The sequence below is a fragment of the Sciurus vulgaris genome (assembly GCF_902686455.1).
Source record: "Sciurus vulgaris genome assembly, chromosome: 6".
In the NCBI taxonomy this organism is placed as follows: Eukaryota; Metazoa; Chordata; class Mammalia; order Rodentia; family Sciuridae; genus Sciurus; species Sciurus vulgaris.
Window position 1 is genome coordinate 15,420,032 of NC_136466.1, and position 18,652 is coordinate 15,438,683.

Here is an 18,652-nt window from a genome sequence, read left to right on the forward strand (position 1 = left end):
AGTCAGTATTTTAATTGCTCAATACACCCAACCCCTTCATGGAATTGATTTGTCTCAAATCAACTTTGGTGTGATGAACTATATTTTAAATAAATACAAGTTCTCCTATAAATCTGTCTTTTTTTCCCTCTAAGGTTGAAGAGGTTTCAATCTACAGTTGTTACTGTTTCTCTGCTCATGGCAGCTGATAAGGAGCCTTAAACAAAAGTTATGAAGCATCTCTAGGATGTTCAAGAAGCTTGAACTTTATGTTTTAGCTTTAGTTTTTTTCTTGACTTGAACATTGCCATTTTTCTTTTTTAAACTTCCTTTTAATGAATTGCATCTTGTTTTCTGCATCTTGTATAAACTCTTTCCAAAATAAGGCAGAATGTAAACTAACGACTCAATGGTTTCATGGCAGACAGACCCTTGCAGAATCTCTTCCCAATTAGTCTGTTAGGGCCTTCTGAGGCAGCTGGATCCCGGCAGGGCATCAAGCAGACTGAGTGACAAAGAGCAACCAATCAGACAGCGACAGATAAACCCACCCACCTGTCACCTAGCAGGATCCCCAGCCAATCCCAGAAGGACACAGGTCCCAGCAGGATCTCCCGCCAACCAAGGGAAGACATGTCCACCCCTGAGCCTACCCCCATCTACCCAAGAATACAAAAAACACCACCCAGTTGGAGGTCCAGTGCGACTTCCCCAGTCCTTTACCTTGGTGGAAGGGTGAATCTCCTGAGATCTGATCCCAATAAAGCTTTGTTTAGATGCCTTTGGTCTGATCCCTTTTTGGCCAGCCAGTCTTACAGTCTGTGCAGCTTTCCTCACACTGTTCCTTCTACATGTTTTTTCTCCTTCAATTCTGATTTTCTTAGAGCTCCCTGGAAACATGCTTCGCCAATGCTGAACCTCATGTTAGAAAACCTTTCTCAAAAGTTATCCTTTGATAGAATGAATTAAAGTATAATATCAGTGAAAAGGAAGGTTACATTTATTTACTTTGCCATTTTGCTATCAGACTTAAATTCAGTAATATATAAGATACTCATTTCTTAATACACAATCATGCAAATTTTACCTTTCAAAGAGATCTAACTTGGATTTAGAACAAAGCATTCATTAGAAAACAAAAATCGAAAAACTTAGATATATGGTCTCTCTATTGTATGATTTTATTATTATGCACTGTTAATACATTCTTATTTTTAGACAAGTTTTAATGGCTTTAATAGACTAAGCACATTTAAAAAGTGAACTTAAAACTTTCAATTTTTCGGTAACATTATTTGTACCAATTACTAACTGAAGTAAGGCAATTTTAAAATCTGTTGGCTAGCAGATCTTTGTAGTATGAACGGATTGGCTAAATTGACTCACTAAAAGAGAATCCATGTAACCAATTTAAATAAAAGTAACCTTCCCAGGATGTCTAAAGGAAAAAGCACATGGGATATGTCTACCTCCTAAATTTTCCAGGTCCTAATACACAGGGCTGATGCTGATGTACTTAATACCCTGGCGCTTTCCCAGTGCATGCCGCTGACGGAAGTCAGCTTTGTTCTGCTCTACTTTTAAGTAGAAGAAAACTGGAACCCAAGTGCTCTATTGAGGGGAGGCACTTCCTGCTTGAGTTCTGACTTGCTTATGTGGTTTGTTTGCATTATTTATTTATTTATGGTCGGGATCACAAGTAGAAAGTATTGGCCCTTTGAAGAATGAATGCAGCTGTCATCCTCCATTTCCTATGAGATGTCACAGCTGTGACAAGGAAGGGTTTATAATGGCACAGTTCGGTGCCTTCATAATTTATTCTCTCTGATTTTATGCTCTTTTAGTCTCCTGCTCAACCATCCACTAACAAGCAGTGATATTAGCCAATAAATCAAAGACGTCTGCTTGTCACCACCAGATGCTTGGCCACATCGCCGCCGATTATGAGACGTACAAAAGGACAGTTTCATGTAGGGAGCTCAGCAGAGGTGTTCCACTGATATTCTGTTTGATAGGAAACCAGCGTGAGGTGAATATAGTAAAATTCAATAACTTTTATGCCTTGTAGCAATGAAGAACTAAGTTGAAATAAAACTGGAAGTAAATTAGGACCTCACCTTTATGACTATTCTTTTTATGATCCTAAATCTCTTCCTTTATTACTTTAGTACAGGTGAGAGGAAGAAGAAATATTATAATACACTCAGTTTATTTTGCTGGGTCTGAGAATTTATCTCCCTTTTCTAAAAACACCAAATAAGACATTTATATCAATCTATTAAATGCATCTATTAAAGCATTCATTATTTCTAAGGAAATGCAATAATAGTACAATAATGTTTGTATGAATTGTAGTGAATGTATAAGAAGGATATAATTGTATTATTTCTTTACTATTAAGAGCTGTTGTCAACTTATTAGGACCATCCATTAGATATTAATTGCTAGCATTTCCCTTTTTCTCATTATTCAAACTACTGATCTACCATGATGTAGATACACTTTGCCTATGGTATAAAAAAGAACAGATTCAGCAGACTGAATTTATAGAACTCAGATGAATGTGCACAATGTTTCCTAAAATGCTCCTCAATGCAATATTGGATGTCTTTTAAAAATACAAAAAAGTTTTATTTTTCCTCTAAAATGATCGGAAATAAGAAAAAGAGATATTTCACTGACTTTATTTTATCAAAGAAATTTATAACTTTTCTCATCCGAGAATTTAAGCATATTTATATATCAAATATGTAGCTAGAGTGTTGACTTGGCATTTTTGTTGTACTGACAGTTTATTACAGAACAATACAATAGTTCTTCAGCTACAAATCAAATTTATTGTAAGGAATAAAAAAGCACATATAATTCTGCTTTATTTTTAATTAACAGGATGATTGTTTATCTTGTGACCACATAAATTGTCCTTGCTTTTTTCATGTTTTTTTTGACTTTTAAGGGCCCTAAAAATGCTGTGTTGAAAGATTCAGAAAATGAATACTCCACAGTGCCTCAATTTCAGTTATTAACTCTCAGAGGTTAGTAGAAAAATCATTTTTTCCTATTGTTTTCCACCATTTCTTCATCTTATTTTCATATTATAGATGTTTCTAGATTACAGACTTTGAATATTATTATATCACTTAATCTTTGTCAGTGAAAGAACTTTAAAAGTGTACACTGTCAATATAATGTCTTTTTATACTAAAATCCTCATTTTTATGATATGGTTTGGATGTGGAATGTCCTTCAAAAGCTCATGTGTTGAAAGCATGGATTCAATGCAGCAAGGTTCAGAGGTGGAATTTTAGGAAAAGATTGGATCATAGGGTTCTGAGTTCATCAGTGGATTGATCCATTTGATGGGTTAATCCATTGAAGGTTAAAGGGACCCTGGGAGGTAAGACCAATTGGAGGAAGTAGGTCACTACATGCATGCCCTAGAAGAATTTTTCTTTTCTTTCTCTCTTTCCTCTCCTCTCTTCTTTCTTTCTTTCTCCCTCCCTCCTTCCCCCATCCCCCTCTCTCTGTGACAGTCACAGGATGAACAGCTTTCCTTTGCCAGGCCCCTCCGCCGTGATGTTCTGCTCAGGTTTAAAGGAATAGAGCTAACTAACAATGACCTTAGACCTCGAAACCATGAGTCAAAATAAATCTTTCTTCCTCTTACTTTTTCTTGTCAGGTATTTTAGTCACAGTGCCGGGAAAACTAACACGGTGTATATATTCAAATAGTATACATGTAAATCACAATTCCACTCAATTTACATGGGGATGTTTTAACATTTTTAAATAATGTTGTTGTTTTATTATTACGCACTGCTAATATATTCTTATTTTTAGACAGGTTTTAATGGCTTTAATAGACTAAGCACATTTAAAAAGTCAACTTAAAATTTTCAATTTTTCTGTAACATTATCTGTACCAATTACTAACTGAAGTAAGGCAATCTTAAAATCTGTTGGTTAGCAGATCTTTGTAGTATGAACTGATGGGCCAAATTGACTCACTAAAATAGAATCCATCTAACCAATTTAAATAAAAGTAACCTTCCCAGGATGTCTAAAGGAAAAAGCACATGGGATATGTCTACCTCCTAAATTTTCCAGGTCCTAATATACAGGGCTGATGCTGATGTTGTTGTTGTTACTATTGTGATGTTATTTGCCTTATATTCTAGACTTCTATCTCATGATGGTTTTATTTTTCTCCAGTCTATTACAAATTCAATGTTGATGTCTATTTAAAAAGCTTAGAGAAAATAATTCAACTGGAATCATGTGCCTGGAGTTCTTTTATTTCTCTGGTCTACAGATTTATTAATTATTATTTAGTACTTAAGTACCATTCTATATTCTGCCAAGTTTTCATAACTATCCTCTTATGTCTCACATTACTCTGAAACAAGAGCAAATTTCATTATATTAAACACAAGAAATCAAGGAAGCACACTAAAAATATACTGAGTAACACATGAAGAAAGAAAATAGAAACCTTAGGGATTTCAGGGAGGTGATAAATTACGACATCAATAGTTTGGTTTCTGTATCACTACCACACAGAAAAGCCTTCCTGCTTTCCTCACAAGAAGAGTGTCAGTTTGTATTATCCAGCAGTAAAATGATAAGGAATGACTTAAAACATAAAGAACTGTGAAGACACAGAAAATAAGTAGCAGAGTAAGGATTTGCGTAGTATTTACTTCTGATGAGACAAAATTAACACCAACTTTACCCAGTGAAGACAACCCATGAGTTTAAGTGGATTTAACTGGGTTACTAGAAAGCAATGAAAATCAGCAAATGTGAAGTGGTTTACATTTTTTTTCTGAAATATTTAGAACTTGGTAGAGCCAGTGAAATTTGGGAGGAATATAGCACAAAGCTTGCCATGGCTGTACAAATTATTGGTCTTATCTCTCCATTATTTCACTCCTTGTCTTAGTAACATACTTTACTCGTGGGTTTCATGATCGTAGATTGGGTGAAATGAAAGGTGCTGGTCATCCAGTACCTGTCATCTTGAATGTACACTCAGAGATAAAATTTATGGAACTGTTCCTCACCAATGACATCATGAATAAGAGTCTTGATTCATTCTGTGGCACTTGTGAAATAGCAAAAAATAAATGAATGAATGAATGAATGAATGAATTGGGTATATAGGCATCATAATGAAATATAAATATATTGCTATTACTATTGAAATATATGTATGTATTGTGTACATACATGGTATGTACATATGTATCATTGTCATTTTCACTTTATCCCCAGGCAGATCTGTCAAACCCACACTAAGAGCACCACTGCACAGGTAAACCATGTTTGATTCTTCTCTTTGGCATGAGGTGTTGGCCTATATTCGCCTAAGTCCAAGTGCAATTGTCAGCCCAAGAGATAATGAGGTGAATTTGAACTCAAGCAAAATCCAATACAAACAAGTTACTTTACCAAATGATAGGGGAGAATCATAAATATTTCTCACACACAATAATTCAAAAAGTTTTGTTTTGTTTTGTTTTTCTTCCATTTCTTCAAATTCTACTAACGAGGGATTCCAAGAATGTTTCCATCTATTGCTCTCTAGATCCAGGATTTCATCTTGATTTTTCTCTTCATGGTTTAACCCAAATAATAGTTTACTGACTTGTTTATTTTACTAATAACTCAGCACCATGAATGTGCCCTTATTTGAATTCTGGGATTTTCATACTATGAAAAGAGTCAAAAACACCATGAAAATATTCTTTACCTTCCCCCTTACTATATGTTACACCTTCTGAAGGCCAGGAACGCTTACTATTTGTATGATGTATCTGCCATCTATTATAGGTTGTGCATCATTTTGATTATTGGTGAGATCTAGGTGAAGTATTTTTAAAGTTTCTCATCTTCTTTTTCTTTACATATGCAATGTGATTAAGAGCATAAACTTAAGATACTGAGGTGGGATTAATACTTTAATACTAAACTTTATTAAATGTAATCTGCTAAACCAGGACTGGATGCCCAGGAAGACACTGATGGATAAAAATACATTGGCGTTACTATGGGGGACGCATTTTCTCCTAGGGCATGCTGTTTTATCGAAATGCATTGAAAATAGTAATCAAATTATTTACCTATTAATATTAATTAGAAGATATATTTAAGAATATATTCAAACATGTTTAACTCTTAATGTCAGCTCAAGATTCTCTATTTTTTTAATATCTTGTTAACCAATAATAAAAGCCACATACAAAACAAATTTATACATTCATGCAAGTTGTGTTGAACAGTATAGTTGCAGAAAGTATCACTTACAATACCATCATGATTCAATTTAAAATATACCAATAATTATGCTGAAAAATCTTATTTTACACAATTCATCAAGTGATTAAATAAAGTAAATATGATAAATGTAACTGCCATATCTTTTGATTAACATCAAAGATTTAAATTATAAAATTTGAATTTATTTGATAGGGAAAAATGTGAAACTATTACCAGGAAAAACCAATACTAAAAGTATCTGAACTGTATCTGAACTGCAATCAATTATTTCTGGGCATTACCTTAAATGGAAAGCTGGGTTTATTCCTCAAACTCTACAAACACAGACACTGAGAAAAGTATTTGTGGATGGTTTTAATGTCTTGTCTGTTCCACTGGAGCATAAGCTATTTAACAGTCCTTATGAAGCCATTTTATTCACTTATTCATTCATTTAGAGCTCATTCATTCATTCATGTGCCATCAATGTATCCCCAGCATTTACATGAATACACAGTACTAGTTTGTATTTGAATGTATACTGAATGACATCATTTTTCATCTTTGGAGTGATGAGACTATAGTAAATAACCTCTCAACTCCATAATTTGAAAATATTAGGACAGATAATATTTAAAATATACCCCCAATGATGCACATGTATGAAAAACAGAAATTCTTTATTATGGCTGTATTGATTCTCAAGCTATATACTTTTAATTTCACAAGGAATTTTATGAGTTTGTCTACTCTGATGAGACAGACAGAGGCAGAACTAAGTTTAATGCTTGGATTAATACAATTTTCAGCTCTAGAGCAAAAGGGATCATAATCATCATTGTTGCCATTAAAATACTCAGTTATGTACTGTTCATTCCTGAGTGCCAAATCCTTTCCAGGTGGTTTACATAAGTAAGCTCATTAATCCTCACAGCAAGCTTCTAATATTAGAGGAGCAACATTGAATGCTAAAATGTGGGTGCAGCATGAGAGATCACTTGTCCACGCCTACACATTGTTGGTGACAATCAGGATTCTAAACCAAATCAGTTTGAAAGATCATGCTCATTCTATTTGTCAATCTCTAATATTGATCATGGATGAGCTTGTAATACTAAAGCCTTGCTTTGCATTTTGTGGTACCCATCTCCGTAATTCTCTGAAAATAAGTTTCAATATCTCCATTCCAGAATACAAACTCAGGGAAGATCCAAAACACTTGTAAACCTGTTCTGCAGTTTGACCTTGGTGAAAGAAAAATTTCTATATTGAGAAATTTTGGAAAGATGGAAATGACTGAAAAGGTAAAATAAGGAGAAGGAACTCTTTGTTTGAACTAAATGTCATATTCACTGATCTCTTTTTGTAAATTACCTCATATGATTCCAAAATTTTTAAGTGTTTTTAATATTTCAGTACACAGTGATATAAATACAGTCTACATTTCTTTTTCTCCAAATCATATAGGTCATGTTTGTTAATGTATGATGTTTGATTTAGAGTGTGATCCCATTCCTTAATTCCTTCTTCCTATATAACCTTTCATGAGCTTTTTAAACATGTTCAAGAAAATGTTTTTTCACTCCATAAAACTGAATCCTGATCATTTGTCTAGTTCTCTGAAGATTCAATCAGCAGAACCTCATCTGTACTTGACTTAGGTTTAAAAATAGAAAGAATAATGAGAAAAGACCTTTTATAGTTCAATTAACCCATAACCCCCATCAAGCTCCCTTTTTCAAATTGGAACTTGAATGATGTGCCCAAACTCTAAGTCAGTTCACACGGCCACCAGAGTCTCTGATTTTCTCTTCTAGGAGTCTTTGAACCACATCTTGCTTATCAGATTCTGACAGCTTCTCCATGCTTAGTAATAGGAAACTGTCCATGAGTCTTAAAGGATCACTGGAGTTATTATGAACAACTTCAGTGGTATAAAGTTATTTACTGATTTATTATCTTATCTTAGGTATTTATATTTTAGTAAATAGTACTAGTACTTTTTTTATAATAATATGTTCTTGTTAACAAATTTATATACGTGTTTACTGTACCCTTTTATATTTTTTAACTTAATTGATGTTTTTGTTGTTTATAATGTCTATCCTGTAAAGGTTCTTCATAATCAATAGCTTAACATATTTCTAATTTTTTTTTGTACTGGGTTTTGAACCTAGGGGCACTTAACAACTGAGTCCTTTTCATGTATATTTTTTATTTTGACATAGTGTCTCACTAAGTTGCTTAGGGTCTGCTCTATTGCTGAGGCTTACTTTGAAATCACAATCTTGCCTTAGTTTCCTGAGCCACTGAAATGGCAGGCATGCTCCACTCTACCCAACTCTAATTTCTAAGTACATTTTTCCTCATGTAAATAGTCACCTGTATGACACTTTATTGTCAAGTAAATATCTAGAGTTGTAAGTCAATTTCCTTTCATGTAATACCCAATGTCATTAATTTCACCTGAGTAACAATTAATTATAAATAAAATTACCTAACTATAGATCATATTTTTCCATTTAACTTTTGTGACTTTTGTTCAAATATCATAGCAATTTCAAGACTTCACATCTGCTCAATATCACTTGGTTGACATTTGATGGTGGACAGAGACTGAGGTGAATCTCAATGACCTCTGTTTCCTTTTGTCCATTCCATGAAAATATCCTTCCCCTTGAATGCAGATGGGACCTGTGGCTTGCTAACCAGTGACATGCACTGAAGTCACTACATGCCAATGCTAAGTTACATAAGAATTCTGCCTCCCTCTCTCACCCCTCCTCCCTCTCCTTCTTCTCTACTTTCCACCTTCTGTTGCTGTTCTAAAGAATCAAGTTGCCTTAAATCCAGTAGCCAAAAGAAAATACATTTTTCCAACCACCCAAAGGAGCTTCCGCAGTCACTCTTCCAGATAAGAACACTGACCTAGCTATTATGGTTTAGATGTGGTGTCCCCCAAAAGCTCACGTGTGACACAATGCAAGAAGGATCAGAGGAGAAATGTTTGGGTGTTAGCCTTAACCTAATCAATGAATTAATCCCTGATGAGATTAACTGAGTGGTAACTGGAGGCAGGTGGGATGGGGCTGGAGGAGGTGGTTCCCTGGGAATGTGGCTATGGGGTATGTATTTGTATCTGGCAAATGGAGACCTTGATCATCATGTGAGCTGTTTCTCTCTGCCACACTTCTGCCATGATGTCCTGCCTCACAAGAGCCCTGAGGAATGTGACCTGCTGTCTATGGATTGAGGCCTCTGGAAACATGAGTCCCTAAATAAACCTTTCCTCCTCTACAATTTGTTCTGGTTGAGTCCTTTTAGTCACAGAGGTGAAAAAGCTGACTAACACACTGGCCAACACTTTGTAGATTATAAAGGATCCAGTTCTATCTAGATTCCTGACCTATAGAAACTGTGAGGTTACAGATGTATAACATTTCCATCCACCGTGTTATAGCGATTTGTAACACAACATGACAAAATTATTCTGTTTTTTTCCTTCTTTTTTGGTTTTCCTATTTTCAGTCATTAATACTTTGTCTATTGTGACTAACTTTCTGGAGCTAGAGATTTCTAGAGTATTTCTGTCTCTCCATTACAATAGAACATCTCAGATCATTACCTGAGAATAAATGTTTACCATGTATAAAGATTGTTGAAAGAGTAAAAATTCTTTTGTAACTGGTGACAGATGAGCAGAAATCTTCAGGTACCATTTGATTTTAGGAATTCAGACTTTAAGACATTGTTTTCTGCAGTCTAGGATTTTTGTGCTACTAGAGTTAGAACTTTTCTTTTTCAGTGCATAGTCCATTTAGTACAGTAACAATTCTTCATGGTATTGATAACACCATGATTAGTAGTAAATTTGGGGTGCTTACCACAGCTATCAGTGTGCTCTATTAAAATAATTATTTGTGAGGGAGAGATAGGCACTAACTCAAATTGTCAGGAGCTCATCTGGATCTGTTTTCATTTGTTTAATTTCTCTAGATTTAATTCTATGTTTTACTTAGCCTTGAACTCTGGGGGGAAATAACTAAAAATGATCTGAAGGCAGTTTCAGAGGTAGTTGGTTTTAAGGTGTCAGACTTGATGTGTCCCGTTAGTTGTAGTCGTAGGATACTAAACTATGGCTTAGGATACTTGAAAGAAGCATGGACAGTGTAGAGTGAAGATAAGCACTTGATTCTTTAAGATGAGAAGGAACCACTGATTCCTTAGTAAATTCATATTTACTAAGCTAACTACTCTGTACCCATAATTGTATTAGACCTTCACATATGAACACCGTAGACCAAATACATTTAAAAGGAGGTCAAAGCCTTCCATTTTCAGCTGTGATATACAAAGATTTGGAAGCCATCAATCCCATCCTAATACCAAGAAAAAGTCGAACAAATTCAAAATCAATGACATAACTTAAAGATGACTCGACAAAGAACAAATCATTACTCGGAAATCCAGAATGAGAGGTGAATTCAGAGTCACAGCCAAGATCTGTTACCAAGATCTGCTGGAGCCATAAACTGGTGGAAGCACTAATATGATAAATTTGACAAGGTACTATGTGCTAAGTACATAATAGTCTGAGAATGAGATGTCCAAGAACCTATAACTGAGGGGGGTTCCCACAAATTTCTGGGTTTACCACAATGCACCTCTCCAGGTTTTCACGATAAGAAGTCAAGAAAGATGGCCCTGTGACTTGGATACAAGGAGAGGAAAATAACCATTTAGAAATATGCCCACAGCATCCTATGTAGCCAGGCTTAATTTTTTTTTTTTTTTTGACAAACAATTTTTACATTTCTAGGCTTAATCTTTACAGGATTTTTATACAGCACTATTTGAGCCAGGGGAGGGGACTTTCCCCCAAGTAGCCCCTGTTAGTCTTTCATCCAAGTGAGGAAAATAAACCAAAGAAATACTTGTGAAGGCCACACACAGCCAACAAAATGACAGCAATGCAATCATAAGATTAGAGAATGTATTCCCTCTTCCACTCTTTATTACCACAGCAAAGAGTTCTAATTTAACAACCACGGATTAATAGTGAAAAAGACCTGGAAAATTTAAACTCTAGGGAAGAGTCCTTAGGGAAGGCCTAAAGACAGGAGGAGGGACAAAAACAAATAAAATAAAATAAAATCACTAGAAGAATCGGAAATTTCTGGTGCCTACAACAAATACGGCACACAGTCAAACCCCCAGCCAGTCTAACTTAAACATTTCAGAAAACAGATCTATTTCCTTTTGTTCCTGTTATCAGATGTATTTTATCAGGCTTTCAACAACAACAACAACAAAGTTAAAAGTTATATTGGAAGGAAGACGTTGACATCCAGAAATACATAGGAAGCCTGGGAACTAGACTCAGCAATGACACAAATGTCGGAATTATCAGATTGGTAGTTTAAAATAATGATAACGACTCTGTTACGGTCTGTTATGGAAAGAAAAAGTACACAACATATGAGAATAGATGGGTAATGTAAGCAGGGAAACACAAACTCTGGAAAAGAGAAAAGCAATTACTTTTTGACTACCCAACTGCCGAAAACATTGCAGAATAAATGAAGAAAGCCTCAAAGAGGCTCACTTGTTGAACTGGGATGACTGAAGAAAGAGTAAGTAAGAAAGCTACTGATATATAGGTCAGTGAACATATTCAGTGGAAAAAAGAGAGAAAGGGATTGAAAAGTAAACCTAACATCCAAGATAATATCAATTTCAAAATGTGCAATATACATGCAATAGAAGAGCAGAAGAAAGAGAATGAAGTGAAGGAAATGTTCAAAGTAATAATCACTAAGAACTTTTCAAAAAACAGCAGTGACAAATATAAAACCACGGAGCCAAAAAACACAGAGAACAACAAAAAGGAAATGACCAAATGATGTGTAGGGACACATTATAGTTGCATTGCAAAAAACAAAAAAGGAATCTTGGAAGAAGTCAAGGATCAAAACAATTTACTTGTAGAGAAAAAATTAGAATGACAGTAGAATTCTTGTTATAAACTATGCAAACTCTAGATAAGGGAGTGAATAGCATGCAGTGGTGGAAAAATGCACAAACTTCAAATTCTACAACCAGTGAAATTATCCCTTTAAAAGTGAAGCAGAACAATGACCTTAAACAGAACTAAGAAAATCTATTGCCACCATTACCAATAAGGTATTAAAAGAAGTGGTTATAGAAGATAGGGATAAAGGTCTCAACTTGGATCTACTTGAAGAACAGAATATCTAAGAAGGAATGACTGCAGAAAAAAATAAAAAAGAAATGTTTGCTTGTTTGTTTGTTTATTTTTTGGTGCTGAGAATTCAACCTGGGAACTCTTTATCACTCAGCTGCATTCCCAGTCCTGTCTATTCTATTATTTTAAGACGGCCTCTTGCTAAGTTGCCAAGGCTAGCCTCGAACCTGTGATCTTCCTGCCTCAGCCTCACATGTTGGAATTAGATACCTGCATCACCATTCCAGGGCAAGAATACTGTTTCTTTAAAGTATTAATGTGAACAGTGTACACAATGATGACAGCATGAAGAGAACTGAAATGAATTACAGCAAACTCTCAAGGAATGGAAAGAATTTTTAAATTTCTTTCACTACCTGTGAAACAAACAGGTTATTTGAAAGGGACTTTTATTAATTAAAAATGTGTACCACAGATTACTTTAAAGAAACATCATTGATATGCAAAGAAGGTAGATAAAATGGAATTCTATAACATGCTCAGATACAAATAAAAATGATTTTAGGAACAGGACAAATACAATAAATAGAAAGCTATTGCAGAAGAGGTATGTAGTAATCCAAATATACCAAAAATCATGTGATTATTGTGAAAGACTCAGTATACAGATTTAACACAACTGTGAGAGTAAACTAGAGAAACACAAAATGATATGAATGAACTTTAAATGCTTATTGCTAAGTGCAATAATTTGAAAAAAAAAAAAAAACCTACATAAGAGTGCTATTCCAAGATGACAGAAATAGAAAAGAACACTTGTTTATAGGGAATAGGACAATATGTCACAAACAATGAATCTTAAAATAAGTAACTTAAAAAAAAATCACTTAGGATATCAGGATTCCCAAGGAATAATGCAGACTAACCAAAAAAAAAAAAAAAAAAAAAAAGTAACTCTACTAAAAATTCAGGGAACAACCTCATGTGAGTAGGTGGGGGTAATATGTACTGACTTAAGTAACTTGGTAATAATGGAATTTGTATAATTAAAGGCAAAACAATTGGATGAATACTGCGCTCTATTTGGTAATGTGTTTCTAGTAGGCTAGAAGTTTGCAATTTCCATATTTCTATGGATGAATACTAGAAAGGAACAATTAAGTAAACGATGCAGATAGTAGGAGCAAGATTTCTTCATAGAATTGAAGGGTAGAGAAAAGAGAAGAGACTCAAAGAGTCACATGGTAGTAGATTAGAATTGGAAATGTCATTATGAACTCATACTTAGCTTAATATAAAGATGGTTTTATGTAGAAATATTTACAAATATACATACATACAAATGTTAATATATACATGTTTAGTTTTCTGCCCTTTCAACTAAACATGAAAAGATTTAATGACATTCCACTAGTAACAAGCATGCTCTGTGTCCAAATTTTGGTTTCTAATACCATCATCTAACAAAAGCAACAAGGACTCCTGAAAGAAATGATGGATTTTAAGCATTAGGAGAACATATACAAGAATATTCTGCAGTATTTTTGTGTAGAAAATATAAAATACTAAAAGCAAGAAGAAAGAAAAACTACAATGAAGTATGTCATAAGATACAAGAACAAAATAAAAACTCCCAGTGGCCAATGATGGATTAACTTATGCAACAAAATGAAGTTATAACTCAAAGGATTATCACTCAAAGGATGAGAAAAGTAACAAGGAGTTCATACTGACTTAATTGATTTTTTTTAATGAAGAAAATAAACCTGCACCATGACTGCAAATACTTGATCAAGATGCTCTCTGGTCAAGAGGTAGAGCACAGATCAAGTGCTGGATGTGCAGTGACTTCTTTTGAAAGACACTTATGAAAAGAAAGAAAACAGTAACATGGTAGAGAAAGCTTACAAGGTTTTCAAGGTGATCAAGGTGAACACCCACACTCATAAGTCATGTTGATGATATGAAACCTTGATGTCAAGTGAAGAAAGTGATACTTTATAGTACACATGTCAAAACATTAGTGCCAGTATAATAACGAAAAAAAAAAAAAATCAGATAAATCTCAATGAAAGAACATTCTACAAAATACCTGATCATTATTCAAAACCATCAAGTTGATCAAAAACAAAAAAGTCAGAAAGGGCCAAGAGAAGATAAGGAGATAATAGAGCAATCTATATGGAATCCCTGAAAAGGAAGAAGACAGCAGGAAAAAAGAAAAAGAAAATTTAAATAAATTTGGACTTCAAGTAGTATATATTGATATTTGTTCATTAATTATAATTAATGAACCACATTAAAATAAAATAATTGGAGGAACATGTTGAAGAATGTATGAGAACTTTCTCTACTGTTATAAATTTTCTGTAAGTCTAAGACTATTCTTTTGAAATGGTATTTTTTTTAAATAGGTTAAATGTTAATTTAAATCTCAGGAAATATATTTGCCTTTTTGAGGTTATAAGGTAAATGGAGATTTTGCAAGGCAAAATTGTTACATAATTACTTTGAGTATTCATAAAGGGTAAGTTCAAATCCTTGCTCTAGTGCTTGCAAGATATATTAGCTTCAATGAATATACTAGTTATATGTAATATTAATTTAACCATAACCCTAAAATTGAGTGATTCAGAGAAGAATTTGCCATTGAATCTTTCAAGGGAAAGCAGTTCCTATTAGAAAATGCTAGAATAATTAATTTGAAGTTCTGAACACACCCAAGTAGAAGCTGATAGTCTGGATACGTGTGAATGCGTGTTCAATGTATATAATTGTAAAGCAGCAGAAGTCTAGGAACTCCAGAGCATTTGGCATCAACGGTCTCCAGCCTTGTTCTGGGAAGATAATGGCCTAACTATGTATTAGCATGGCTACTGTATTAGCAGGAGAGGTGGATTTAAGAAGTAGGTTAGATGGATGCGAACTAATAAAGTCACTCAATTGATTTCTCTCGTGTCCTACCACATTCCCTGTGCTAACTTTTGATTATATTCAGGATTCCCATGTATATTTATACAATGAAAGTGCACTGACCAGAACAATTGGAGTATATGCATCCCATTGTTCTAAAATGTTCTCCTCAACAACTAACGATCAGGCATTCAATTGTTAGGAAACTATTTTGACCTTAGTTGACTTGTATCATTCTTGAGGTGGATCCACTTATACAATGTTTAAGGACTTCTAAAGGATATTTAACCAAAAGAATACACTTTTCTTTAAACTTTCACTTCATTCTTTAATCCATCAAATTTAGAAGCATTTCTTAATTTATTTAAATATGTAATTAAACTACTCATATTGTAAGCATGATCATCAATATCAGTGTTATTAATATCAGTGACAAGATAATATCAGTAAGCCAAAATTATAATATCAGCGTTGCTTTATTTATTAAAGTCATATTATGGGATGAATATCCCAATTTACTCAAGAACATAAAACAAGAATTCCTAAGTAGGAGACCAGGTGCAAATACATTATAATAGGGGAAAATGGCATGCTCTTTACTTTGAAAAAAACTTTTTTTCTAGATTAATATAATTTACGTTGTCTTTGTTATTTTGAATTCAAATAAGAAGATAGAAATGCAGTAGTTATTGGCATTTAGCTACACAATAATTTTATCTGGGCAAAACATCTATTTCAAAAAGCAAAATTCTCCTTGAGCACCAATGAAAAACAAATATTCTCTTTATATACATGTGAATATACATGTGTGTGTTAAAACCACTACAGGTCAGTTGATCAATTTCAGCCCTCTTTTTCTTTTACTAAAAAGGTGTAACAAACTAAAGGGAAAAAAGATGTGAGAACACCATTCATGGAATGACTATTCTAAGCAGTCCGGTGCCATAGTTAAAAGCAAAAGATTTGTAGCCAGATGTGTGTAAATATCACCCCAGTTAATCTTACTAGTTAGTAGTCTTGGGTAAAATTTCTAATTTCTTGAGATTTCTAATTATTTGCTACAAAATGCAGAATATAATAGTACAATTATGCTTAATATCACAATTAAATTCATTGCTATAATATTTGTAGTTTTATTCCCTTTGTTATTATGATCATTATTATTATACTGATTTTTTTTATGCCATAAACACAAGATTTTATTTACTAATTGGATGGACTGAGGGCATACTCAAAACATAGAACTCCATCATCTATAGAGGAATATTTATAATAGGGGAAAATGGCATGCTGAGTAGATGTCTGAAATTTCAGATAGTACCAAACCCTATTTATACTGTTTTTTCATATATATATACACACACACACATATATATATATATAATCATTTTAAAATTTATGTGGTTTATATCAAAATATCTTATTGTGCTCTATATATCCTTCTTCTTCTTGTGATCATGTGAGATGATATAATGCCCATCTAATAATACAGACTGAGGTAGATGCTATAGGTTTGTGATGTAGTGTTAATGTACTACATAATGGTTATGTGAAGAAAAATACTGTGATATTGCAGCAGACGATTTCATAATCATGGTAATTTCTAAGTAACTAAGAGGAGGGTTGTATATATCATGTGGATACACTAGACAAAGGGAAAATACACATCCCAGATTGGACAGAGAGAAAGGATGAGTGATTTCATTTGCTACTCAGGAAAACACATAATTTAAAACTTATGAAATGTTTATTTCTGGAATTTTCCATCCAATATTTTTGGACCAATAACTGAGATAAAAAGTGAAACAGAAGATAAGAAGAAGCTACTAAATCAAATAGTGACTCTATTTAGCTGTAAAGGCAACCAATTAGTTTATGAATCAATATAGGAAAGAAATCAAGTCTCTTATTTTTATTATTTCTTCATACAGAGATCAAAACTGCAGCAGAATGACTGTGACAGAAAACATTAAAATCTGAGAAATAAACTAAATTATCCATCAAGGAACATACATATTTCATATAAACATCCAAAAGACAAGTACAAATAAAATTCTGCAAAATCTGTAACACTCAGTTGTACTTTCACTGAGTCAAAAATGGCACACTAGTTGAGTTTTATTTTAGAGACAGTGACCCCCAACTCTTAACATTCTCTTTCATTTTCACAGTCTGTCTTGCAGTTCATTTAGTGCCATATCACTAAATCTAGCCAATGACCTAAAAGCAGAGTAGACATACGTGTCACCTTGGAACTGTGACATTTGACAGTCTATGTGCCTTGTTTATGTTTTTTGTTTTTTTTTTTTTCCTGCCTTAGAAATATTGATGACTAGAGTAGACCTATAGACTGGGTTTTCTCTGGTAATGATAGAGCTTAGTGAATAGGATATCTATAGACAAGTGTCTTTGCAGTCTACACTGGTGGGATGAGAAGGAATGGAAACTGGGTTGAACAGAGGCAGAAACTGAAGATAAGATTCTGGCACTATACCTTTTTGACAAATGAAGAGATTTAAAAAATATATGACTTATTCATTTATAGCAAAAGAGCAATACTTGAGTCTTTAGAAGGCACATCCTTTCTTAAAAGGACGTGGGAAGGCCATTGCCATGCTCACCACTTTCCAGAACCACAGTTACAAGATGAACAAAGGCTACTGTGGCATTAGGACTAAGTCACTGTTATGGTTTGTAAGTGAGGTGTCCCCCAAAAGCTCACTTGTGAAATAATGCAGGAAGGTTCAGAGGAGAAATGATTGGGTTGAACGAATCTTAATCCAGTTAGTGATTTAATCCTCTCATAGGGATTAACTGAGTGGTAACCCAAGCAGTAAGGTGTGGCTAGAGGAGTTGGAAATTGGGGCGTGACTTTGGGCATATATTTGATCTGTTGAGTGGAGACTCTGCTTCTTGATCACTGTTATATAGCTGCTTCCCTCCGCCATACTCTCCTGCCATGATGTTCAGCTTCCCCTTGAGCCCCGAGAAATGGAGCCAGCCTTCTATGGACTAAGACCTCTGAAACTGTGAGCCCTCAAATATGCCTTTCCTCCTCTGTAATTGTGCTGTTCAGATCATTTAGTCACAGCAGCAAAAAGCTCACTAAAACAGCAACTGAGCTTTCAGGACCTGTCTATTGCTCTAACTAGTCTGATATGCTCCTAAGAGTACACCTTATAATGGATTTTTCTTCTGCATGAATTCTAATATATACTGAATCATTTTTAAAATCAAGTCAGTTATATTTGGGTCTATTCTTGCAAAGACATATTAAATAAATATTCTTAAAAAAAT